General features: G+C 43.1%; 1 protein-coding gene across 1 annotated transcript in view; it reads left to right on the forward strand.

Annotated features, from left to right (window-relative positions):
* LOC110529233 (MAM domain-containing glycosylphosphatidylinositol anchor protein 2) overlaps positions 1-26943 on the forward strand; it is a 364546-nt gene that overhangs the window by 139738 nt on the left and 197865 nt on the right. The window lies entirely within an intron of this gene.

Consider the following 26943-nt stretch of genomic DNA (forward strand, 5'->3'; position numbering starts at 1 on the left):
TTTTACTTTGCACAAGCTGGGACAGGAGCTCCTCAAGAGGAAGCTGACGATTGTAGGAACAGTACAAAAAAAAACAAGCCAGAGCTCCCACCTCAGCTGTTGAATACACCGAACAGGCCTATCAATTCCTCTAAGTTTGTGTTCACGGCCGATACGTCCCTAGTGTCCTACCTGCCAAAGAATTGCAAAAATGTGGTACTCATGAGTACGCTAAATAGGGATGGGAGAATCTGTGGCCAGGAACATCAAAAAACAGAAATCAGAATAGATTACAATGCCACAAAAGGAGGGGTGGACAATTTAGACAAGCTGGTGACTGGTACAGCTGCAAAAGAAGAACCCTACTCTGGCCACTTGTGATATTCTTCAACATCTATGACATATTGGAGTATAATGCGTTTGTCATCTGGAAAGCATTGAACCCATATTGGAACAGAGGGAAGCTCCAGAGAAGCTTTTCTCGAGGAGCTGGGCAAGGCATTGATAAGACCTCAAATCTGGAGGAGGCAACATATCCCAAGGACCCCAGCTTCTGCAGCCATCGTGAGCAGGATTCAGGAGTAGGATGCTGATGCCCCATCCGCCCGACCCACAGGACCAACAACTCAATACCGGAAGTAAGTGTGAGTGATGTTGTTGTGAGTGTGTGTGTGTCTGACTCTCTTACCTTGGCCTGCTGTAACTATACAGTGTAAGTCAGAGGTTTACATACACCTTAGCCAAATATGTTTAAACTCAGTTTTTCACAATTCCTGACATTTAATCGAAGTAAAAATTCCATGTCTTAGGTCAGTTAGGATCACCACTTTATTTTAAGAATGTGAAATGTCAGAATAATAGCAGAGAGAATTATTTATTTCAGCTTTTATTTCTTTCATCACATTCCCAGTGGGTTAGAAGTTCACATACACTAGTATTTGGTAGCATTGCCTTTAAATTTTATAATTTGGGTCAAACGTTTCGGGTAGCCTTCAACAAGCTTTCCACAATAAGTTGGGTGAATTTTGTCCCATTGCTCCTGACAGCCTCCTTGCTCGCACACTTTTTCAGTTCTGCCCATAAATGTTCTATGGGATTGAGGTCAGGGCTTTGTGACGGCCACTCCAATACCTTGACTTTGTTGTCCTTAAGCCATTTTGCTTCAACTTTGGAAGTATGCTTGGGGTCATTGTCCATTTGCGACCAAGCATTAGATGAGATGTTGAGATATTGCTTTAATATATCCACATAATTTTCCAGCCTCATTTTGTGAAGTGCACCAGTCCCTACTGCAGCAAAGCACCCCCACAACATGATGTTGCCACCCCTGTGCTTCATGGTTGGGATGGTGTTCTTTGGCTTGCAAGCCGTTCCCCTTTTTCCTCAAAACATAACAATGGTCATTATGGCCAAACATTTCTTATTTTGTTTCATCAGACCAGAGGACATTTCTCCAAAAAGTATGATCTTTGTCCCCATGTGCAGTTTCAAACCGTAGTCTGTCTTTCTTATGGCGGTTTTGGAGCAGTGGCTTCTTCCTTGCTGAGCGGCCTTTCAGGTTATGTCGATATAGGACTCCTTTTACTGTGGATATAGATATGTTTATACCTGTTGCCTCCAGCATCATCACAAGGTCCTTTGTTGTTCTTGGATTGATTTGCACTTTTTGCACCAAAGTACATTCATCTCTAGAAGACAGAATCTGTCTCCTTCCTGAGCGGTATGATGGCTGCTTGGTCCCATGGTGTTTATACTTGCGTACTATTGTTTGTATAGTTGAACGTGGTACCTTCAGGCATTTGGAAATTGCTTCCGAGGATTAACCAGACTTCTGGAGTTCTTCAATTTTCTTTCTGAAGTCTTTGCTGATTTCTTTTGATTTTCACATGATGTCAAGCAAATAGGCACTGAGTTTGAAAGTAGGCCTTGAAATACATCCACAGGTACACCTCCAATTGGCTCAAATTATGTCAATTAACCTATCAGAAGCTTCTATAGCCATGACATAATTTTCTGGAATTTTCCAAGCTGTTTAAGGCACAGTCAACCTAGTGTATGTAAACTTCTAACCAACTGGAATTGTGATACAGTGAATTATGAGTTAAATAATCTGTCTGTAACGATTGTTGGAAAAATTACTTGTCATCCACAAAGTAGATGACCTAACAAACTTGCCAAAACTATAGTTTGTTCACAAGAAAAAGTGTATGTAAATTTCCGACTTCAACTGTATGAAGCATCTGAAGTCTGACTGACATCTTTCAAGCTTTTCTTCAAGCCTTAACTTCTTTCAAATCTTTCTTTTCTGATGTAGCTCACCTGTGTCGTCTTGATGGTTTTCTTTTCTCTTTCACTAAACTCCTCTCCTCCAAAGAATATTCTGAATAGCATCATGATTGATTTAGTTTCACCTGCAAGGTCTTGCTCACTCCATATTCCGTACCTGTTATGCAGTGAGCCAGAGACTTTGGCAGAAACACAGTGTTGAGAAATAACATTAGAGCTGCTCGCAATAGAGCTGAAGCCAGGCCAATGGTTATGCATGATCACACTCAGAGGTCCTGACTCAGACACACGTGTCAAAGGCTTAAGTCGCCATGACACACACACACGTCTCCTCAGCTATGTAGGCTAACACACAGCACACCGCCAGAACTGTGTGTGTGTGTGTGTGTGTGTGTGTGTGTGTCCAACGCTGTAGTAGAAGAGCTTTCTCTGTTTTATGTTTACCTAGCGTCCAGCATCAGAGTGGAGTTGAGTTCATCTGTCAGTACCAAGGCCATGCGGTCAGGGACAGTGTGTGTTTAATGGCTTTACCTGCGGCGGGTTTAGATCTCAGCCAGTCAGGAGGTTTGCTGCTTCTTATCTCATCAGGAGTCCATTTACTGTCCGTCCTACTGCAGGGATAATTGGGTTACTGTGTACATAACGAAGAATTGGGGACAGCACCCGGTGTCACAGGCCTGTTCGCCCCGCTGTTTGCCCCGTTCGCCCCGAAGACAGTACATGTGCATCAAAGCCGGAGCCGAGGGACTGAAAAACAGCTTCTATCTCTCTATGACTGCATGGCCACGCACGCCTCCAACTCAATCGTCAAGTTTGCAGACGATACAACAGTAGTAGGCTTGATTACCAACAAGGACGAGACAGCCTACAGAAAGGAGGTGAGACCCCTGGGAGTGTGGTGCCAGGAAAATAACCTCTCACTCAATGTCGAGAAAACAAAGGAGCTGATCGTGGACTTCAGGAAACAACAGAGGGAGCACGCCCCTATCCACATCAATGGGACTGCATTAGAGCAGGTGGAAAGCTTCAAGTTCCTCGGTGTACACATCACTGACGATCTGAAATGGTCCAACCACACAGACAGTGATGTGAAGAAGGCACAACAGCGCCTCTTCAACCTCAGGAGGCTGAAGAAATTTGGCTTGGTAGCTAAAACCCTCACCGCCTGGGACGGCAATTGTACTGCCCACAGCCACAGGGCTCTCCAGAGGGTGGTGCGCTCTGCCCAACGCATCACCGGGGGCACACTACCTGTCCTCCAGTACACCTAAAGCACCCGATATCACAGGAAAGCTAAAAAGATAATCAAGGACAACAACCACTCGAGCCACTGCCTGTTCACCCCGTTAACATCCAGAAGGCGAGATCAGTACAGGTGCATCAAAGCTGGGACCGAGAGACTGAAAAACAGCTTCTATCTCAAGGCCATCAGACTGTTAAATAGCCATCACTAGCCGGCTTCCACCCGGTTACGTAACGCTGCACCTTAGAGGCTGCTGCCCCATATACATAGACTTTAAATCACTGGCCACTTCAATAATGGAACACTTGTCACATTTAATAATGTTTACTTTTAGGTTGTGTGTATTGTTGTGAATTGTTCGATTTTACTGCTCTGTTGGAGCTGGCAACACAAGCATTTCGCTACACCCGCAATAACATCTGCTAAACATGTGTATGTGACTAATAAAAATGTATTTATTTTGATTTATATGCAGATTGTAGTGTGTGTGTGTGTGTGGTAGGGGGCTCTCCAGGGGATGTATTGATCCTGGAGTTCATGTGGAGATCTGAGAGTGTGTGTGTGTGTGTGTGTGTGTGTGTGTGGAGATCTGAGAGCCTGTGTGTGTGTGGAGATCTGAAAGCCTGTGTGTGTGTTTTGAAAATGTCTTAAGAGAAACAGCAGAAAAAATGTATTTACATAAGTATTCAGACCTTTTGCTATGAGCCTCGAAATTGAGCTTAGGTGCATCCTGTTTCCATTGATCATCCTAGAGATGTTTCTACACCTTGATTGGAGTCCACCTGTGGTAAATTCAATCGATTGAACATTATTTGGAAAGGCAAACACCTGTCTATATAAGGTCCCACAGTTGACAGTGTATGTCAGAACAAAAACCAAGCCATGAGGTCGAAGGAATTGTCCGTGAGCTCCGAGACAGGATTGTGTCGAGACACAGACCTGGGCAAGGGTAACAAAATATTTCTGCATTCTGCATTGAAGGTCCCAAGAACAAAGTGGCCTCCATCATTCTTAAATGGAAGAAGTTTGGAACCACCAAGCCCAGGGGAGAAGGGCCTTGGTCAGGGAGGTGATGGTCACTCTAACAGAGCTCTAGAGTTCCTCTGTGGAGATGGGAAAAACTTCCAGAAGGACAACGTCTCTGCAGCACTCCACCAATCAGGCCTTTATGGTAGATTGGCCAAACGTAAGCCACTCCTCAGTAAAAGGCACATGACAGACCGCTTGGAGTTTGCCAAAAGGCACCTTAAGATTCTCAGACCATGAGAAACAAGATTCTCTGGTCTGATAAAACTGTTTGGCCTGAATGCCAAGCGTCACATCTGGAGGAAACCTGGCACCATCCCTACGGTGAAGCATGCTTGTGGCTTAATCATGCTGTGAGAAGATTTTGATTTTTCATTTGCAGCAACAGGGACTGGGAGACTAATCAGGATTGAGGCAAAGATGAAAACCTGCTACAGAGCTTTCAGGACCTCAGACTGGGGCGAAGGTTCAGCCTTCCAACAGGACAATGACCCTAAGCACACAGCCAAGACAACACAGAAGTAGCTTTGGGACAAGTCTCTGAATGTCCTTGAGCCGCCCAGTCAGAGCCAGGAACCCGATCGAACATCTCTGGAGAGACCTGGAAATAGCTACGCAGCAATGCTTCCCATCCAACCTGACATAGCTTGATAGGATCTACAGAGAAGAATGGGAGAAACTCCCCAAATACAGGTGTGCCAAGCTTGTGCTTCAACAAAGTACTTCAACAAAGTACTGCTTCAACAAAGTGCTTCAACAAAGTACTGAGTAAAGGGTCTGAATACTTAGGTAAATGTGATATCACATTTTTTTATTTGTAATGAATTTGCGAAAATTTATAAAAACCTGTTTTTGCTTTGTCATTATGGGCTATTGTGTGTAGATTGATGAGGGAAAAAAAAGGTTTTAGAATAAGGCTGTAACTTAACAAAATGTGGAAAAAGTCAAGGGGTCTGAATACTCTCCGAATGCACTGTATATCGTGTTTATTCCTACAAAGCTAATTGACCCTTTGGGAGATGACACAACTATGATCCTGAAGGATTCCCTTTGCAGCATAAAGAAACCCCACAAAATAATATCACTCAAAGTTATGATGTCATGTTACTTACCATCTCACTCTTCTTGATTCACAAAAACAGCTATTATATTCTGCTCTACGATATCATTTGAACTATATTGAATGGGGGAGATATTTTTCATCCGTTCAGATGATGTATGTATGTCGAGACGGAGATGTATTTGGCCTCGAAGGTGTTTTATGTGTAAAATGATTTGGCATGTTGAATGCTGAGACCCAGGCCCTGGTGACTTATCTGAGGCCTGTTCGAATCAGCACAGGATGACTCAGCACGTTATCAACATTATGTGTACATTATGTAAATGTTGGCTGCCGTGGTTAATGGAGGTAAGGCCGGTTCGCGATTGGCCATTAATCTCTCAAGGTCTTCCTGCTCTGAGGATCTAGGGAGGGGGAACTTTAATCAGTGGAGGACAGGATCCCTCTGCGGCTGTCCATGCAGACAATGTCTGCGTCCCAAATGGCGCCCTATCTCTTTATAGTGCACTGCTTTTGTCCTTCCTCTACTACTTATAATGACCCTTATAGTTGTACTGCAAGCAGTAAATGAGCCACATTGCTGTCTATACGTCATTTGGTTCAGGAAAGTATTGTAGTTTGATTTCAGTGAACCTAATCTGTTGTCTGTAGATACATTGTCCATCCCATTCTCCATATGAAACTTAGAACATACAATAGACTTATACATACACGATAACAGCATTGTTTTGGCTACAAATATACATTGAATTACATGAAGGATAAAACATGTATAGGAAAATACATACAGTATGATTTATGATTGAATGTCCATAGCTAGATTCTGGACAACATAAAGATAAGCCCAAATCATCACAATCCTATCATTTTGTATTTTTTTATTTTGTATTTTTATTTCACCTTTATTTAACCCGGTAGACCAGTTGAGAACAAGTTCTAATTTACAACTGATTTACAACAAGATAAAGCAAAGCAGTGCGACAAAAACAACAGCACAGAGTTACACATAAACAAACGTACAGTCAATAACGCAATGGAAAAATCTATTTCGGATCGATAATGGTTTATTTACACAGCGCTTGCTGTGTTATTGCTAAAGGGACATGTAGTAGTGACTGAAGAGGTCTCTGGAGAACCATCAAGGCCATTAATGGGGACTCATGACTTGCTGAAATGTAGAAGTCAATACCTAAGGAGAAAATAATGGTAGAAAAGAATGGTAGAAATATGCTTTGTCCTAGAACTCCTATTGGAGCATTTTGAACAGAAGGATGGTTTACGAAGATCCTCTACTGTACATGTATCCTTGAGTTTAGCCGTAGGACTGTTGCTTGGGTCGTCTTGGTGTGTGCAAGTGGGTGTTGTTATTTAGCGTACAGGACAGAACAGGGCTGGGTTTGTGGCGAGGTGAATGGGAGAAGAGATGGGCCGAGGAAGAGGAGATTAATTGCCCAGGGTAGGGGTCTGTGTGTGTGTGTGTGTGTGTGTGTGTGTATCCATTAACCCCCCACCACGCACACACACATCTCTATTGGGGCTCACTATTACCCCACTGGGAGGAAAAGAGGGGGCCGCTGACGTCTCATTAACTCTCTCTTCCACACACACCTTAACACACACACACACACACACTTTCACAAACTCACACACACCACACCCCCCCCCCCACACCCCCCAAAAAAGACAGCCTAATCGAAAGAGAGCAGCACTGTGGAAGATAGAGATGAGTAGTTCGAAGTAGAATGAGCCACCCTGAACCGGTGATCCAGCTCCCAGAAACACAGCAATGAGTAGAACAACAGAGCAGAGACTGGTGAGCTACTACACTGTAGGATACTAGCTCAAAGCTGAGACACTATAGTTTGGGTAGATGAAACATTGGCTAGAACTGGAGTTTGAACCTTTAACTGGAGTTCAAACGTTTTAGTTCTTAAGAGCTAATTCACTAAGACCTTGTGGATGCACTGTCTGTGCACCTATTCAATAGTAGCAACTAAGTTACAGTATTATCTAATCAGGTATGCACATGCATTAGACACATTTGGTCTGGTCTAGTGAGTAGCCCGCACTTCATAATGTTATATGGACTAGCACACATTTGATTAATTCAAATTTACATGGACTAGTGCACACTTTATATGTCTAGTCTTTAGGGACTAGCAACCACTCGGTGATGTCTATTGCAGGGATTCATATGCATGTCATTATTTGTGCCTTTTATCTTGCGGTGTAACAGAATATGCCTTCCAATGTTAACGGTATGCCTGCCCTCTATACCCCTTTCAGTGCTGCCACTAAAACACCACGAGAAGTACATTACCTAACGCTCCATTGTGTCCATCTGCATCAGCACAATAATCGGTTCTAATTACATCTAACCAGGGCTGATGACTATGATGTGTGATGTGCTCCCATAGACGTTAATGCACAGCTCATCTCCTGTTAACGAAAAGGCTGCAGGTAGCAGTTAACTCTATGTACAGATCTAGGATCAGCTTTCTCTCCTTCAATTCTAACTTTTAGGTCAGTGGTAAGGGATAGCGTCATCTTACTCCTATGACATGAGGGAGGCAGATGAGGTGAAAGAGGGAGAGGAGAGGCAGAGAGAGAGAGTTTTCCTACTCTTTCTCTCCCTTCCTCCCTCCCTCCCTCCCTTCCTGCACCATCAAAGCCGAAGTCTTTCAGGTGAAAAGAGGGAGATTGAGACGCGGATTGAATAATTCAGAGGTTGTTACGAGGCAGAAAGACAGCATGCCAAACTGTGTGTGTGTGTGTGTGTGTGTTTGTTTGTTTGTTTGTTACAAGCAGCAGGACAGCATTCCAAACGGCAAACACGGCAGGAGTGCCAGGGTGCCCTTCTGAACTTCAACCCAACTGACCCCTTTACCCCAACCAGGCATTCTCAAATACACACACGTACATACACACAAACACTTTACTCTGACTGGGAAAGTTCCTCATACACACACACACACACGCACTCCAAAATCTTGGACACGACCTTACGAAAGGGTAGTGTTTCATTTGAAAGGGTAAACTGGGTAGAAGGTTCCTGCTTCATTGCAATTATAGCGGAGCTGCATAACATCAGACAGAAACATTGCTATTCATTTGTTGGTATTTATAAATCCTGAATACAAATCACATTGGCCATTCACAAAGTTAATGAGGTTCATTCGGTTCATAAATGGCATTGTAAATTCACATCGTTTTTGGACAGCGTTTTTGTGAATGTTAATAAATGTTTGCCAGGTGTCACACAACACATCAGTAGGTATTTTTCAATTTAATATCCCCTTGAACATGAAGTTCATGATGATAACACTGGATGTGTCCAATATGGCAACCTATTCCCTATATAGTGCACTACTTTGACCGGGGACAACCTGATATAGTGCACTAATTTTGACCAGAGCCCTGGTCAAAAGTAGTGCACTATATAGGGAATAGGGTGCTATTTGGAATGTGCCCACTGTACTTCCTGAATATTCAATAAAATGCCATTGACATTTCTATCCGGGAGCAGATTGCCAGTCCTTTATCAGCCTAGGGGATTTCAGAAGGCTTCCTTTATGGTTATAGCCCACACTGGAGCTGGGTTAGACTACACAGTCTGGCATGATAATCATAACATTTAAATCTATAATGGAACAGAGGCCATGTGCGCATTACCATGATTACTATCCAGAGAGATCCACACACATTTCACATAGCTCAGCACTCGCGGCAACCAATGAGAGGGTTTATAAATGGCATTGTAAATTCACATCGTTTTTGGACAGCGTTTTTTTGTGAATGTTAATAAATGTTTGCCAGGTGTCACCGTCCGTCCGTCCGTCCAGGATGGAGAAGTATTTGTCACTTTGATCCTCTGCCTCTTACCACCAAAACCGCCATAGGCCAACGGCCACTAAAGTTTGATTGTGTAATTGTCAAGAGAATTCAGTTCTCAATGTTCATTAAACTACTCAGTCTGCTACATCAGGATTTGTAAGATACTGATTGAAATGAAAACAGACAGAGGCCCAGTCTACAATAGTCCAATGTTTATTCAAAAAGCTATGTCCTGCTACTGACCCTGATACCTTGTCCCGAACTGCCGCTCTTTTGGGTAAGAAGTAATGCATGTATTTACGTGTTGAAGGTCTTCGTCGGGTATCTCTGTTGGACCCAGGCCTTCGTGGAAATGGTTCCGCTGTGTGAGAAGAGTCAATTGGCCCTTCTTCATTCTCAGGTGTAAGTCTCTGAATGTCCACAAGAGTCCAAGAGTCCTCTGAATGAGTCCAATGTCCTTCTTCTTATTTGTCTGTTTACTTGCACTCGTTCTAGAAGAGTGGTCTTCTGAGGACGGCTAATCAGCCGTGTCGATGATCCCCAGGGTGGTGATGAGAGCAGTGTAGGCGACGAGGATTTGAAGAGAATAACCGGATGGTCCGACTTAAATTCACCTTCTTCGATACAGTTCTTAGAAGTGCTACTCAACCACAGTATTGATTGTTAGAGGTTCCTTTGTCTTCCTCGTGCTGATTCTCAGGGTTGTGACTAATGTAGACCTAGCTGCAGCTTGTGGTCCTTCTAGTCCCATATATTAATTCTTAACTCAATAAAAAGGGGGTGTTTTCGTCATGCTGACACGCTCTCTGGGCTCCCTGGGAGGTGGCTAGTTACGAGGCAAGGTATCACAATTATTATGATCTCGTTAGAGATCCGATTGTCACAAAAACATGATCTTTGTCCTTGATATTTTCTACACAACGTAAAGGATGTCAACCTGATGTACACCGTGTAAAGCTCCTCAAGTTAGTGTTTTCGTCATAACCTTTATAACAATTTTAACGACATCACAAAATAGACATTCATTTTCCGTCTCTCATCATTCCCAACATTCGGATGTTGAAATATATTGTCCCAGTGTTCATTGCTTGATGTTGAGCTTTTGTCCGGTAAACTCTTCTGTGACTAACAGACATTCCATTCACCCATACTAGAGACCAGAAAGGAGTCGTCTGCTGCATTACAATTTACAATCGAAGTGAGGTCTCACCCCCCTGCGGTGAGAGGGCTCTGTAGACTCCTCACAGGAGAGTCATGACACTATGCTGCAGCAAATGTAGGTCGTACCTGTCACAGGAAAAGAAGTTACCATGACAAGGTGATAGATCTACAGTACATGCATTGTGAACTGCGCTCCATACTGAGATGGGTTGTATGTCCCCGCCCTGAGCGTTGATGGTCGATCATGCAGAGAGGCCGTAGAGAAGCCAGATATAGACATTGCATATAATTTAACAGTTCTATTTCACGTCATTTTATATTTCACGCTGTTCATATAAATCATTTATTATAATTTTTTCGCTTTTCTCGCAGTTATTTATCCTGGGAAAAGAGAGTGGTTTTGGGGGGTGAATCTCTGTAACCAGGTTCCCGCCATTCAACCCTAGATGGTACCCAGCCAGGCACTAATGCGTCTCTCTCTCCTCACTGAATTAATTACAATTGAATGAATGGGCGATAACTGTGCACCTTATTCCACAATTTCATTTAAATGAGGTATAACAGAATGATAAAAGGGTGAAGAGGTTGATTTAATGGGGAAAGACAATAGTGTAATGATGAGTTTTTGTTATGCCTATTTATCAGCTGCAAATTATTTGATCGCTCACCTTGCTACTGTATCTTCTGTATACTAACCCTACCTTGTCACAACACAACTGATTGACTCAAACGCATTAAGAAGGTAAGAAATTCCACAAATTAACTTTTGACATTGCACACCTGTTAATTGAAATGCATTCCAGGTGACTACGTCATGAAGCTGTTTGAGAGAATGCTGAGAGTGTGCAAAGCTGTCATCAAGGCAAAGGGTGACTACTTTGAAGAATCTAAAATATAAAATATATTTTGAGTTGTTTAACACTTTTTGGGTTATTTCATAGTTTGATGTTTTCACTATTATTCTACAATGTAGAAAATTGTAAAAATAAAGAAAAATCATTGAATGTGCAAGGATCGACGCTGGAGACGAGAAGCAAGTACAGGAAGTGAACATTTAATGTATAAGCGGATATAACAAAACAGGATCAGCGTCTGGACAGGGGGAACAAAACGACATAATGACAATAATGCTGACCTGGGGAACACAACTGAGGAACAGACCGATTTATAGAGGGTCAATCAACGAATCGAAGAGGTCCAGGTGAATCCAATGAGCGCTGAAGCGCGTAATGATGGTGACAGGTTTGTGTAATGAAAGGCAGCTTGGCTCCCTCAAGCACCAGAGAGGGAGAGCGGGAGCCAGCGTGACAGCACCCCCATCTTTAGGGGCGCCACCCACTGTCCCACCTGGGCGAGCCTGATGAGCTGGCTGGGGCGTAGAAGCCTGACAAGCCGGCTGGGGCGTAGATTCCCGACAAGCCGGTTAAGGCGTGGGAGCCTGGTGGGCCGACTGAGGCATGACGTGGGATGGGAGCCCAATGAGCCGGCTGAGGCGTAGGAGCCCGACGAGCCAGGCAAGGCATGATGTGGGATGGGAGCCTGCTGACCCAACCGGGACAAGGAAACATCTTGAGCCAGCTAAGGCATGGAAGCCAGATGAGCCAGCTGAGGCACCCCCGGTTCCATTGGCGGCGGCACCCGGACATGACGTCACCAACAAAACGAAAACAAAAGCCTCCCTGATGCTTCGTATAGTGGTGTCAGCATTCTGTAAGGCTTGATGCTGGAGACAAGAAGCAGGTATATCTGATAACCACGGACAGGAACAGAATACGGACGGCGTCTGGACAGGGCAAACGGAAACCACAGTAAGGCTGACACGGGGATGAAACAGAGGAAACAGACAGATATAGGGAGGGCATTATTAAAAAACGCAAAGGAGTCCCGGTAAGTCCAATGAGCATTGATGCGCGTAATGATGGTGACAGGTGCGCTTAATGATGGGCGTCCTGGCAACCCTCGAGCGCCAGAGAGGTGAAGCGGGAGCAGGTGTGACAGAATGAGTAGGTGTGTCCAAACTTTTGACAGGTACTGTATATCGAAATGAATTTCACACATAATAAGAGTTAGTCTATAGACAAGATTAAATGATCAATAATCTGATGAGTGACAATATTAGCCCTATCAGTTGTCAAATTGTTCATGAAGAGATGAGCACATCTTGTAATTGACAGATGCAGGGAAAGGGGTAATCACTTTATCAAATCCTTCTCCAGAGTCATATGCAGGTAAAACATTTTGATTGCTATATGGTATCAGAAAGAGCCGTTTCTATGACACTTATCTTGGTCAAACAACTAACAAAACTCAAGGGGTGCAGCTCTATTTCCAAATGTCACTTTTTCCAAGAACATCCATGCTGTCCATGCGTTCACCACATGACCACTTGCACGGCAGCATTGCTACTGGATACTAAGCAAAAACGAGTAACGTAATACAATTACAATTAAAATATGCTATTCTGTCTCAATGGATGAATGGCGGATAGAAACTGATAATAGTGCCTGTGACTTCAATGAACTGAATGATGAGGAGGGTGAAGAGGGTGATTCAATTTGATTGATCTGAATGATGAGGCTGAAGAGGATGATTGAATTTAGAACAATAGTGTTTTTTATTTTATTTCACCTTTATTTAACCAGGTAGGCTAGTTGAGAACAAGTTCTCATTTACAACTGCCACCTGGCCAAGATAAAGCAAAGCAGTTCGACACATACAACAACACAGAGTTACACATGGAATAAACAAATACACAGTCAATAATACAGTAGAAAAAAAGTCTATATACATTGTGTGCAAATGAGGTAATTGTTTTATTTTTTCTTTATTTAACTAGGCAAGTCAGTTAGGAACAAATTCTTATTTTCAATGACGGCCTAGGAACAGTGGGTTAACTGCCTTGTTCAGGGGCAGAACGACAGATTTGTACCTTGTCAGCTCGGGGATGCAACCTTTCGGTTACTAGTCCAACGCTCTAACCACTAGGCTACCCTAGTGGGAGGTAAGGCAATAAATAGGCCATAATAGGCCATAATGGTGAAGTAATTACAATATAGCAATTAAACACTGGAGTGATAGATGTGCAGAAGATGAATGTGCTTCGGTGACAAAATGGATGGCACTGTGATAGACTACTTCCAATTTGTTGAGTAGAGTGTTGGAGGCTATTTTGTAAATTATGTCACCGAAGTCGAGGATCGGTAGGATGGTCAGTTTTACCAGGGTATGTTTGGTAGCGTGAGTAAAGGTTGTTTTGTTGTGAAATAGGAAGCCGATTCTAGATTTAATTTTGGATCGGAGATGCTTAATGTGAGTCTGTAAGGAGAGTTTACAGTCTAACCAGACACCTAGGTATTTGTAGTTGTCCACATATTCTAAGTCAGAACATTCCAGAGTAGTGATACTGGACGGGTGGGTAGGTGTGAGCATGCATTTAGTTTTACTTGCATTTAAGAGCAGTTGGAGGCCACGGAAGGAGAGTTGTATGGCATTGAAGCTCATCTGGAAGTTAGTTAACACAGTGTCCAAAGAAGGGCCAGAAGTATACAGAATGGTGTCGTCTGCGTAGAGGTGGATCAAAGAATCACAAGCAGCAAGAGTGACATCATTGACGTATACAGAGAAGAGGGTCGATCCGACAATTGAACCCTGCGGCACCCCCATAGAGAATGCCAGAGGTCCGGACAACAGGCCCTCCAATTTGACACAGTGAACTCTATCAGAGAAGTAGTTGGTGAACCAGGCGAGGCAGTCATTTGAGAAACCAAGGCTGTTGAGTCTGCCGACAAGAATATGGTGATTGACAGAGTCGAAAGCCTTGGCCAGGTCGATGAATACGGCTGCACAGTATTGTCTCTTATCGATGGCAGTTATGATATCGTTTAGGACCTTGAATGTGGCTGAGGTGCACCCATGACCAGCTCTGAAACCAGATTGCATAGCGGAGAAGGTACGGTGGGATTCGAAATGGTCGGTAATCTGTTTGTTAAAGGAGCAGGTTTCTAGGCGCGATAGACTAGATTCAAGGCATAATGTACAGACAAAGGTATGTTAGGATGTGAATACAGTGGAGGTAAACCTAGGCATTGAGTGATGATGAGAGAGATATTGTCTCTAGAAACATCATTTAAACCAGGTGATGTCACCGCATGTGTGGGAGGTGGAACTAAAGGGTTAGCGAAGGCATATTGAGCAGGGCTAGAGGCTCTACAGTGAAATAAGACAATAATCACTAACCAGAACAGCAATGGACAAGGCATATTGACATTAGGGAGAGGCATGCATAGCCGAGTGATCATAGGAGTCTAGTGAGTAATGAGGATGAAGGACGAGGATGAAGAATTGTGGGAGTTGTGGGCTGTCTAATTATTTATTATGAATGTCTAGGAAATGGTAGTCTATATAATCTCCGCTCAGAGATTCAAATCAGACACTGAGTACAACATGCAATGTGTTGTAGTTCACAATGGCAACCTGAACCAAGCAAATGGACATACTGACAACATTACAAATCTTACAGAATTTAGATGAGTTGGAGTCAAATAGAGGATCGGATGTTGAGCTTGAAATCGACGCTGCCGATGAAGAGTCTTCATCTGATTCTGATGTTGACTTCGAGCCTCCGATGCCTGATCCTCGCAACAGAAAAAAAACAGAACAGAGCCAACTGAGAATGTGATCCCAACTGCCACAGTGAGACAGGAGTCTGGGAGGGATGGCACGGTTTGGGTAGAAAAGAGTGACGAGCTCATGTGACATGCAGATGTTGCAGCACAATCAGAGATTGTACTGTTGCTCATGCACACAGAAAAGGAAACAGTAGGTGGCACATGTCTATGGGATGAACTCAAAGCATTTATTGCACTCTTGTATGTCCACGGGGCACACGGTCGAAAGTAGTCATTTTCGTCTGATAAATATAGGATGTACTTTTTCTGAGAGACCATGGGAAGCAACCACTTCAGGGAGATTTTGCGACACCTGTGGCAGGTACACACAAAACAAGGCCCGTGAAAACTGTTCAGTGCAACCGATTTGTTTGTGGGGCTTGCTCACACAAAGCCCAGAAGCTGTGTGCTGACTGTGGACCCAAAGCATAAAGAGAAGACAAGATTGATTCATGCATGAAGCCACATGTATAAGGGCACAATACATTGATGCACTGGTGCTTTTGTTTAGGGACACTACATTGAACAAAAATATAAACGCAACATGCAATAATTTCAACCATTTTACTGAGTTACAGTAAATCTTTCAATTGAAATAAATTCATTAGCCCCAAATCTATGTATATCTAGGACTTTGTAGAATTATACAAAACACATCCTTGACTCTATCTAAACAAATAATAATTTTATTTATTATTCATATTTCCAACATTTCTTCATGCAATTAATCCTTTACAATAGTTTAGTCAAAATGTATCCAGCGTTGGTGCTTGAGTTTGCACGTCTTATTGGTTGATATGCATTGGATGCATATGCTAAAGGTACGTCTGGCAATGATCTATTGGGTACTTATAGGCTGAAATGCCAGGCAGTTCTACAGTAGTGTTAAGCCACTGTCCCCTGGCACTGTCTATTTGACTCATTTTTTTCAATCTGTCTGTCTGTCTCTCTCTCTCTATCTCCACTGTGGGAGAGTTGTGTGTTAGATTGTTAGACTTTCACACAAATAACAACGGTATTGAATGGGCTTACCTATTCTCAGCTCTCTCGCTCATTTATTTTACTTTGCGGTTGAGTAAGGGGGGAGAACATCCATCCACACGCGCCGTTCCAATGTTGGCGCCTGTGTGAAAGAGATATCTCTGTCTCGTTCGGCGAACTGAATATCTCTAGGACAGCAGATATTGGTTCTGGTGAATAATGTCATCCACCATTCTCAATGCTGCCTGTCAGGGAGGAGGAGAATAAGAATATCTCTATCGGGCTTGGAAGAAATGGAAAGTGTGTGTGTGTTTGTGCAGTGTTGTATAGAGCCAGTCGTCTGTTATAGATATACAGCTAGTTATTACTGAATCTAGCTATGGACCAGGTGATAGGGGTTACCACATGGCACCAAGAGCAGCAGAGAGATGGTGGGAAAGGAATTATGGTATATAATATTGTGTACAGTAAATGGCTTGGTGGATACAGGTATTTCATAAGGGGACCTGGGTAGGACAGAGGGTCATGTATCTCACAAATAGAGCATCCTAGCCTACAGTATATGGCCCTTATGAATGAGTAATGGAACAAAACTACCTCATTCAGCAAATTGTGAAGCGTGTGCACTTTTATTTTTTGATGTATCGTTGCTGATTAGTTTTGTTCACTTTCTTGATGCCATGAAAGGTAATGCGTGTCACAACATCAGTCTACATGTGTAGGTTCCCATTTAGCTGGCACTTCTCTTTAATTGCTGCAATGTTCTGATGATTGTAATGTATCTTCTCCGATACATTTCCCCTGTGATTTCATTCGATGTTTTTTTTTTTGTGTTTGTGTCTCGCTGAGGTAGCGGGTTTCATTTGCAAACAGCTATCAGCTAAATGTATTCCGACTTCGGTTAGACAAAGTCCCTTCCGTTCACTCCAACTTACCTCGAACAGACACTTAATCTTGTTCTTCCTCGGGTTACAATTTCACCAGCCAGTCTTAATGTCTGAAATCATCCATCTTCCCTTCACAGAGCGACACGTCACTTTTGCGGCCAGCAGAAACCTATTTTTCACCTCTTTTTGCCTCCAATTTATTAAAGGCCCAGTGCAGTCAAACTTGATTTACCTGTGTTTTATATTTCCACACAATGAGGTTGGAATAATACTGTGAAATTGTTCAAGTTATGATAATTCCCTTTTAGTGGGATGTCATTTCTTTTTTTAACTCTTAAATGTATAATGGCAGAAATGTAGATTTCCGGGCTAAATAGACATACCCAGAAGTGACTGCTTTTCACGAGCAGTTAAATGATAAGGACGTCCATAAACGTGGTATATATTGAAAAGAAAACACCAGGGGGACTATAAGGAAATGGTCAGCACATACAGTATATAGGAATGGCACAGTTCAGATCACACAAGATCAAGCACACCCACCGTAACCATTTTTGATGTATTTTTTTCTTGTTTTGAAAGTCATCTTTCATGGACAAGCCATAAAGTCACTTAGTCAGGAACAGAGTGGTGAACACATCAGTTGGCTTCCACAACAAGTTCAACAAACGTCTGGGAAACAAAATTGTATTGGTAGACACAACAGCTAGAACTCTACAGACGTTTTAGTCAGGGGTGTCAGGTGTGGTCAACGGACATCTTTAAGTCTTCCCTCAAGCTTTCCGAAGTGTCCTAAGTATGTCAATTAGGTCATTCGACTGCTATTGCACATTGAATGAGCCTACAAGTTATTGGTCACTATAAAACACAATTTCTACAATATCAACCTCTCTTAAACCATTGTTGTGGTGTCAGGGGACATCCAGGGTATATTCCAAGTGTACTTACAACCTCTCCAAAGTGTCCAAATGGGGTAATTCCACTTCTATTACACATTGAATAAACCAAAAAAGGTATTGGTCCCACATTATTAAGAACTATTTGCAAGAAAAATGTTTAAAACAGATATACATTATAAATGTAAACTGGGCTTGACTAATGCGAGACGATCATACCCTGCAGTCCCCTTCTTCTTGTCATTCTCCTCACCCTATTGTGTGAAGAATACGGTTGATGGCCAAAACATGTTTTTCACACACGATGGAGGTGGGGACCTTGAATCGGTAGAGCAGAGACTTGCCCCACTAGTCAACTAGTCTTGATACCTTCACCAGTCCCATGTATATCACCAGGGAAATGTACGACAGCATGTCGCCCACGGTGACATGTGTCCAGTGCACCCCCCCCTTCTTGTCCCGAAACTTGCTGGTATTGGAAACTAGTGTCCCCAGCACAGAGGTGGTGAGTGCTGTCCAACTGTGGGCCTACAGGTTGTTTGGGTCTGAACTGGCTCCACATAATGTTCAACGACTATACGACATCTGTCCTCAGGTTCATCTCCCTCGGTTGTGCTGGTTTCCATTGCTGGTTCTACTGCACCTACCTCTGCTCCTCCCTCTTCTCTGTTGAGGCCTAGGTGTCCCCTTTGCCCCCCCCCCCCCCCCCCACCTCTTAGATGAACTGGCTGGGGGTAGTGGAAGAGGGGTGTAGTGGTGGAGCTTGAACCATCAGTAGAGAGACAGCATTAGAGACAGCAGTTGTGGATCAGGACCGGTGGGGGGGGTTCTTTCCACGGGGTGGTTTGCTCCCAAATGTCATCATCCCCTCTGTGGGGAATACAATAAAGGGATATAAAGGGATCCATGCTGCTGTAAGATACAGTTGACTCATTTGACAAAACCATATTACTGTAATGTAAAAGCAATCTACTAAAAGAAAACACCCAGCCTAAAATTGGAAAACACCCAGCCTAAAACTCCTTCAGTAGGATCCCCTTCCCCACTGGACATACGTAACAGGCCAGGGGTGTTGTAACTGTCTGGACACTGTCTGGACACTGTCTGGACACTGTCTGCAGAGTGCCTCACACAGAGGTGTGAAACAAACACACAATGCAAACAGTGGGACACGTAAGAGACAAAGGAGCAATGGCCACAAGATTTTGATGGCCTCCTAGCAGGGGTGTAGGCAGAAATGAGTTGGGGGAGTATGTTTGTAGTAATAATGTGTTTTTTGTTGTTACTCAATCTGATAGAGTGGGCCACCTTATCATGACTAATAACTAATTTTGGTTTATTTTCTACCATAAAAAAATAAAATAAAAACATCCCACCAAAACGAGCATTTTTAGGTATTTTCAAACAGCTCTCATTACACTAAAAGGGCTATTATCATAATTTTCACAATTTCACAGTTTTATTCCAACCTCATACTGTGGGAATATACACTGAGTGTACCAAACGTTAAGGTAACCTGCTCTTTCCGTGACATAAACTGACCATGTGAATCCAGGTGAAAGCTATGATCCCTTATTGATGTCACTTGTTAAATCCACTTCAATCAGTGTAGATTTTTAGATTATATATATATATATTTTTTTAACCTTTATTTAACTAGGTAAGTCAGTTAAGAACAAATTCTTATTTACAATGATAGCCTAGAAACAGAGGGTTAACTGCCTTGTTCAGGGGCAGAATTACAGAGTTTTACCTTGTCAGCTCGGCGATTCTATCTAGCAACGTTTCGGTTACTGGCCCAACGCTCTAACCACTAGGCTACCTGCCACCCCACTAGATGAAGGGGAGGAGACGGGTTAAAGAAGGATTTCAAGCCTTGAGACAATTGAGACATGGATTGTGTATAGGCAAGACAAAATACACTACATGACCAAAAGTATGTGGATACCTGCTCGTCTCATTCCAAAATCATGGGCATTAATATGGAGTTGCTGCTATAACAGCCTCCACTCTTCTGGGAAGGCTTTCCACTAGAAGTTGGAACATTTCTACGGGGACTTGCTTCCATTCAGCTACAAGATCAAATCAAATGAAATATAATGCAATTCTATTGGTCACATATTTAGTAGATGTTATTGCGGGTGTAGCGAAATGCTTGTGTTCCTAGCTCCAACATTGCAGTAGTATCAACAAAATTTACAGTTGGCACTATGCATTCGGCAGGTAACCTTCTCCTGGCATCCGCCAAACCCAGATTAGTCCGTCGGGTGAAGAGTGATTCATCACTCCAGAGAACGCGTTTCCACTGCTCCAGAGTCCAATGGCGGCGAGGTTGACACCACTCCAGCCGACGCTTAGCATTGCGCATGGTGATCTTAGGCTTGTTGCGGCTGCTTGGCCATGGAAAATTTGAAGAGGTGTCCACATACCTTTTGGCCATGTAGTGTATTTAAGTGCCTTTGAATGGGGTATGGTATTAGGTGCTAGGCTCACTGGTTTATGTCAAAAACTGCAATGCTGCTAGGTTTTTCCCCGCTCAACAGTTTCCCGTGTGTATCAAGAATTGTCCACCACCCAAAGGACATCCAGCCAAATTGACACAACTGTGAGAAGCATTGGAGTCAACATAGGCCAGCATCCCTGTGGAAGCTCTACACGTTGTAGAGGCCATGCTGAGACAAATTTAGGCTGTTCTGAGGGCAAAAGAGGGGAGGAGTGCAGCTCAATATCAGGAAGGTCTTAATGTTTTGTGCACTCAGTGTATATAGAATACAGGAAAATCTAATTTTTGACTGCACTGAAAACAAGCTATTAATAGACCAATAATAAGAGAGTTCCAAACCTCTCTGCCAATAACAGCTAGTTTTTAGTTTTACCCTCCCAACTCAGACCACACCCACACAGTCCTAGTTCTTGCTTGAAAATTGCTCCTTGCAAATAACTATTTTTTTAAACTAATTTTTGCCATTTTAATTGAAGGTACATAATTGTTACCCAGAAATTACTTTATATTGAGATAAAAATGTCTGTTTCTTTTTGTTGTTGCCATTTTAATTGAAAACAATCACAGTAAGGTACGTAATTGTTACCCATAAATTATTTTATATTGAGTTAAAAATGTCTTTCTTTTTTTTTGTGGACATTTTTAATTAAAACAATCACAGTAAGGTACTTAATTGTTAGCGAGAAATGATTTGACATTGAGTTAAAAAGGACTGCATTGGACCTTTAAAGAAGGGTAGCTAGGCACTTTTAGGAACTGCTTTTAGGCCTCAGTGTTAGGAGGGATGGGATGGGAGAGATGTAAGGATGGGAGAGAGGGGGAAGGAAGAGGCCCTGCTTCAGAGCATTAGGGCTTTTTGCCAGGTAATAGCTGCTCTCACTGATAACACTCATCCACGACTCTCTCTCGCTCCACCATCCACCAAAATATCCCCTTGCAATGAGAGCAGAGGACGCTCCGCCCCATACTGAGGGGATGATTGCAGTAGACAGCCACTGGATCTACCACCTCATTAACCCGGCATCTGGATGCCTGCAATTTGCACGTTCCCCCCCCCCCCCCCCCCTTTCTCCTTCCCTTTCTCTTAGCAGAGATTGAAAGCAAATTGCTTATCTTAGACATAATGAGAATATTTCTACCCGTGGAAGGATAAACACAACAGTTTGAGGGAGGTCGATTGGCACCGCATTGTAATCAACCTGGGATAAATGATTAGTGCCACGGCAACAGGGTGAAATTAATCCACAGCCCTCTGACACGATGGGCTGACGGACTCAAAGCCTCATGGGTGTTCTGATCTCTCTCTCTCTTTCTGTCTCTCTCTCCCTTCCAAATGACTGGTGCAGATTAGATTGAGAGAAGGAGGGAGGGAGATAGAGAGGGAAAAAGAGGTGTGGAGGGAGAAAGAGACAGGGGGATAGAGAGAGGGGGGTGGGAGAGAGATGTGTGTGTATCTTCGGGAGAATGGACATGAAAGAAAATGTGTTTCAGGTTTTGAAGTGATAATTGTCTGCTTTAGTCTTTATGCTTTCTCTTTTAATACAAACCTTCTAGTCAGCCCATTTGACAAACACAATATTTTGGTAAATATCATTGTTTTTTCATATTCATCTTGAATAGCTAGCATCCAATGTCTGTGTTCTAGTTTCTCAATGACTATTACCAAAGTAATCTACTGTACTGTAGTACTGATGAAATCAACCAGATAGTCGTGAAAGCATGAAGTATGAAGTGTACACTAGCATCCTTGTAATTTAATGTGGACCTCCACTAGAGAACCGCCATCATTAACATGCTCCATGGTCCCTGCCTGCAGAAGAGTTTGTATGACTCATTTGTCATATCTAATGTACAGTGCTTGAGTAAACGATATGACATGCCATCACCACCCACTCCATTCTGTCTGTCTGTCTGTCTGTCTGTCTGTCTGTCTGTCTGTCTGTCTGTCTGTCTGTCTTTCCCTCTTGCCCACTTTCTAGCTCTGTCTCTCTCTTTCCCTCTTTCACTTTCTTCCCCTGTCTCTCTCTTTCCCTTTTTCACTTTCTTCCCCTGTCTCTCTCTTTCCCTCTTTCACTTTCTTCCCCTGTCTCTCTCTTTCCCTCTTTCACTTTCTTCCCCTGTCTCTCTCTCTCTTTCACTTTCTTCCCGTCTCTCTCTTTCCCTCTTTCACTTTCTTCCCCTGTCTCTCTCTCTCTCTTTCACTTTCTTCCCCTGTCTCTCTCTCTCTCTTTCACTTTCTTCCCCTGTCTCTCTCTCTCGCTCTCTCTTCACTTTCACTTTCTTCCAGTCTCTCTCTCTCTCTCTCTCTCTCTCTCTCTCTCTCTCACTCACTTGCATCTGAAACAGGAAGACATTGTGTTGCGACTCTGGTCAAGACTATGTGCTTAGTGGGAGTGAGAGCGGCCGGTGACGTAATAAAAGGTTCACTTGGTGCCACGGAGCTTTGAGCTGTACATGGACAGATTTACTTGCCTGGGAACCACCCGTTAAACCTGCAATTACAAACCCTAACAACTCTGTAGCGGAGCCTATACCACAGTGTTCACACACACACACACACACGCATGCACACACACCTCTTCTGGGCTCTGTACATTAAGCTTCACAATCATCAGAGCGTGACTCCTGAAGGAAATTGCACAAGAGCGACATGCAAAGTAACATCCTCACAGCAGAGAGAGAGAGGACGGATGGTGAAGGTGGAATTTTGTTTGAAATTCATCCAATTTTTATCCAGTGCGTACATTTCCATATATTCATATTTATCTCTCCACACTGTGCTCCTAGCATCAATCCACTTCCTCCGTGCATACATTTGATTATAAATAGTTCCGCCTCCCCTCCCAAATTGTCCGTCTGTCACACACACACACACACACACACACACACACACACACACACACACACACACACACACACACACACACACACATATACACATCTACTAGCCACCCCCGCTCTCATTAACAGGATAGTTGACAAGCCCCAATCAGATTGTGCATTCAGAGACACGTGTATCCATCCCAGGGTAGATACGATACGTCTCCTTCTGAATCACTGCCTTTCCGTCACACTCCCTAAATTGAGTGGAGGGGAACCAGGGAAGAGCTGGAGATAAGATGTGGGATTCATACACAAACACACATACACGCACACACAAGCTTGCATACCTACACACGTGTGAATACACACCCCACATACACACACGCACACTCACACAAATACCAACGCCATCCTCCCTTCTTCTACATAATGAATCAGTGTATTTATTTAGAGTAATGTGCACAGCCAAAACGTTTGCAGTCAATCGCTCTGTCTTTTCCTCGGCATGGCTGTCAGTCTCTCTTCTCCCAGAGATAATTGCTGCCCATACCTGAGCTGAGCCTCTGTAATGTAATGACACACACACACACACACACACACACACACACACACACACACACACACACACACACACACACACACACACACACAGAGAGAGTAATGTAATGGCTTTTGGATGAAGTATTGACCACTGCTGGGGTTTGATTAAGGTGCTGTAGGCTAGAGCATGTAACTGAGGAATCAGCATTCTGGTCCGTGTCTGTGTGCAGGGATTTTTCTGCCACTGTAATCCTTGGGCCAAACCGTGTAAAAAATAAATAATAATAATAATATTTTTGGAGTTAATTAATTTTTGGGATGGAAAAACTCTTGAAATGTAAACTTAAATGACTAAAACCAGATATATAGAAATGAATTAAAAAACAATGAATTAGCCATGGCAAACACAGCATTAGCCATGGTAAAATGCATAGAATCGCAGGAAATTAGCTTTAAAACTGCAACATTTTATCTTAGCTGCATGGCAAAATGTGTAGAATTGCAGGAAATTTGCTTTTAAACTGCATAAATGTCTTTCAGCTCCATGGCAAAATTTGTAGAATTGTAGAAAATTTGCTTAAAAATTCAACATTTTTACTACACCACCAAGATTAGGGCCTCAAATGTAGCCTGGGCCGACCACTGACCTTCCCCTTTTCCACGCCCCCTGCCATGCCCACCACCGAAACCCATTTTTGTTCCAGAAAAAAACCCTGGTGTGTGCGGTGCGGCCAGCATGCTCCCTAAATAGGTCCTGGGGTTTAACTCCGAGGGAGGACAGGACGATACTGACAGTCTGAATTCAAGGCATGTGTCCATTGATTAACCTCTCCAATTCAATGCCTAATATCGTTTTCTCAGCAAACGTTTAAGCAGTGGAATGAAAATAGTTGTACATGGAGATTGAGATTGAGAGATAAGCACATAAGGTCATCCGTAATCGTTTAGGGTATTTTAGCATGAGGGGATAACGTGCATTGGTTTTTCCTTAATCAATTCCATTTAAATTGCCTGTTCGCTTGCGTTGAGATACTGATTGCATCTCAGAGGGAGATGAAAAGGGGAAATGGACTAGCCCCCTTTACGTTTCATTGACATGATCTTAAAAAGGTGAGCATTAGCATGCTAAAAGACAGACAGAGTTATGATGAACACCCATTTGCCAAAGGCTTTAATCGTCAGGCGAGTGAGATGATTAACTTTGAATCCGTTTTAATCAACGGCGAGCGATTTTGCTCAAATAGCTAACTGTCAGACAGATGGGGAAAACTTCCCTCTGATGTGTTGGGAAATGGGAGCGAGGAAACAGCGATATTCATTTACTGGTCTCCTGTTATGGACAAGAGGGCAACTAAATAGTATCTTAAAAGAGGGATGCGCATCAGGGAAGTGTTTGCGCAGGATATTAGAGAAAAAAAAATGTGCGGCCCTTTCCCATGTCTGTCTCTTACAGGACTTTCACGTTGAAGGATGTGCATGCTAGCTCACCGATTAGGAAAGTCAAGGGGATGTATTGATCCTGGGGTTCATGTGGCGGCCGGAGATCTGAGAGTCTGTGTGTGCAGCCTGGGTGTGTGCGTGCGTGTTTGGGCCTCTGTTTCACTGTCGAGCTTGTCTTACTCTTTCCCCCACTTTTCACCTCTACAGTGCCTTGCGAAAGTATTCGGCCCCCTTGAACTTTGCGACCTTTTGCCACATTTCAGGCTTCAAACATAAAGATATAAAACTGTATTTTTTTGTGAAGAATCAACAACAAGTGGGACACAATCATGAAGTGGAACGACATTTATTGGATATTTAAAACTTTTTTAACAAATCAAAAACTGAAAAATTGGGCGTGCAAAATTATTCAGCCCCCTTAAGTTAATACTTTGTAGCGCCACCTTTTGCTGCGATTACAGCTGTAAGTCGCTTGGGGTATGTCTCTATCAGTTTTGCACATCGAGAGACTGAATTTTTTTCCCATTCCTCCTTGCAAAACAGCTTGAGCTCAGTGAGGTTGGATGGAGAGCATTTGTGAACAGCAGTTTTCAGTTCTTTCCACAGATTCTTGATTGGATTCAGGTCTGGACTTTGACTTGGCCATTCTAACACCTGGATCTGTTTATTTTTGAACCATTCCATTGTAGATTTTGCTTTATGTTTTGGATCATTGTCTTGTTGGAAGACAAATCTCTGTCCCAGTCTCAGGTCTTTTGCAGACTCCATCAGGTTTTCTTCCAGAATGGTCCTGTATTTGGCTCCATTCATCTTCCAATCAATTTTAACCATCTTCCCTGTCCCTGCTGAAGAAAAGCAGGCCCAAACCATGATGCTGCCACCACTATGTTTGACAGTGGGGATGGTGTGTTCAGCTGTGTTGCTTTTACGCCAAACATAACGTTTTGCATTGTTGCCAAAAAGTTCAATTTTGGTTTCATCTGACCAGAGCACCTTCTTCCACATGTTTGGTGTGTCTCCCAGGTGGCTTGTGGCAAACTTTAAACAACACTTTTTATGGATATCTTTAAGAAATGGCTTTTTTCTTGCCACTCTTCCATAAAGGCCAGATTTGTGCAATATACGACTGATTGTTGTCCTATGGACAGAGTCTCCCACCTCAGCTGTAGATCTCTGCAGTTCATCCAGAGTGATCATGGGCCTCTTGGCTGCATCTCTGATCAGTCTTCTCCTTGTATGAGCTGAAAGTTTAGAGGGACGGCCAGGTCTTGGTAGATTTGCAGTGGTCTGATACTCCTTCCATTTCAATATTATCGCTTGCACAGTGCTCCTTGGGATGTTTAAAGCTTGGGAAATCTTTTTGTATCCAAATCCGGCTTTAAACTTCTTCACAACAGTATCTCGGACCTGCCTGGTGTGTTCCTTGTTCTTCATGATGCTCTCTGCGCTTTTAACGGACCTCTGAGACTATCACAGTGCAGGTGCATTTATACGGAGACTTGATTACACACAGGTGGATTGTATTTATCATCATTAGTCATTTAGGTCAACATTGGATCATTCAGAGATCCTCACTGAACTTCTGGAGAGAGTTTGCTGCACTGAAAGTAAAGGGGC

The sequence above is a fragment of the Oncorhynchus mykiss genome, chromosome 8 (genome assembly GCF_013265735.2).
Source record: "Oncorhynchus mykiss isolate Arlee chromosome 8, USDA_OmykA_1.1, whole genome shotgun sequence".
Taxonomy (NCBI): domain Eukaryota; kingdom Metazoa; phylum Chordata; class Actinopteri; order Salmoniformes; family Salmonidae; genus Oncorhynchus; species Oncorhynchus mykiss.